The sequence below is a fragment of the Echinops telfairi genome, unplaced genomic scaffold, assembly GCF_000313985.2.
Source record: "Echinops telfairi isolate 266 unplaced genomic scaffold, ASM31398v2 ScPeMD7_53;HRSCAF=182, whole genome shotgun sequence".
Taxonomy (NCBI): domain Eukaryota; kingdom Metazoa; phylum Chordata; class Mammalia; order Afrosoricida; family Tenrecidae; genus Echinops; species Echinops telfairi.
In genome coordinates, this window is record NW_022103951.1 from 21,242,928 (window position 1) to 21,243,881 (window position 954).

General features: G+C 40.6%; 1 long non-coding RNA gene across 1 annotated transcript in view; it reads left to right on the top strand.

Moving 5' to 3' along the window:
* Window positions 1-954, top strand: part of LOC123521742 — a 92,016-nt gene that overhangs the window by 47,295 nt on the left and 43,767 nt on the right. The gene's annotated exons all lie outside the window — the stretch shown is intronic.

Here is a 954-nt window from a genome sequence, read left to right on the forward strand (position 1 = left end):
AACATGGGGCTGAGTGAAGTCAGTCAGTCACAAAAAGAGAGATGTTGTATGAGACCACTAGTGTAAGGATAACACCCTAGGCAGAGACTGTCAAACCAAAGAGAACAGACTGTATTGGTTTCCAGGGGAAGGAGGGGAAAGATGGAAAGATGGAGCAATGCACAGGGGGTTGACAGGTATTGAAGGGTGAAAGGGTGAGTAGAGATGCCTGAGAGGAGAAGAGACAAGGGCGTGGGTGGTAGCATCTGAGTGGATTGAAGAATGGTTTCAACTGTTATATGCAGCGTGGATGGTCTAAAATGCAAACCACCTCCCCACCTAATTCACAATAGAAAATTCACTTAAAAATTAGTTGTCTGTTCTTATAAACCAAATATTTCTGAAGAACCATTTATGATAAAGTATTGCCGGTTCTTATACGATACTAATTTATGTTAAAAGCCAAAGGAAACGCGTCTGGAAATCAAACATTGTTCTTGATTGTAAATGAATTTCCTCTCCATTCAATTGCTCCATTCTTATGAAAAATAAAGACTTGTGAGGGAGGTCTATGTAGCACAGGTCTGGCCTGAAACATGGTGTTCACGTGAGTTAAAATCAGCTGAGGACAACACATTTGGGATCGTGTTATGGAATCATGTCATTATCTTCAAAATACAACCAAATAGCCTTTGCTGCTGTTCTTGTGGCCTTTGAATCAATTCTGACTCAGGTTTGATACTAGGTGTCACAGATTTGACACAAGTTAACTGTGGAGATGTAAGGGCAGTGACCTGTCATAAGTAGATTGTCAGCCTTACAACACACGACATGGTATTTTCAGTCACTTTAAATATGGGTACGAGTTGGATATTGAATAAGGAAGACAAAAAGGAAAGCAGATAATGCATGTGACCAAAGGAAAAGCAGACCACGCAGGTGATAATGGTCTTGATGAATCATGTTGAAAGCACC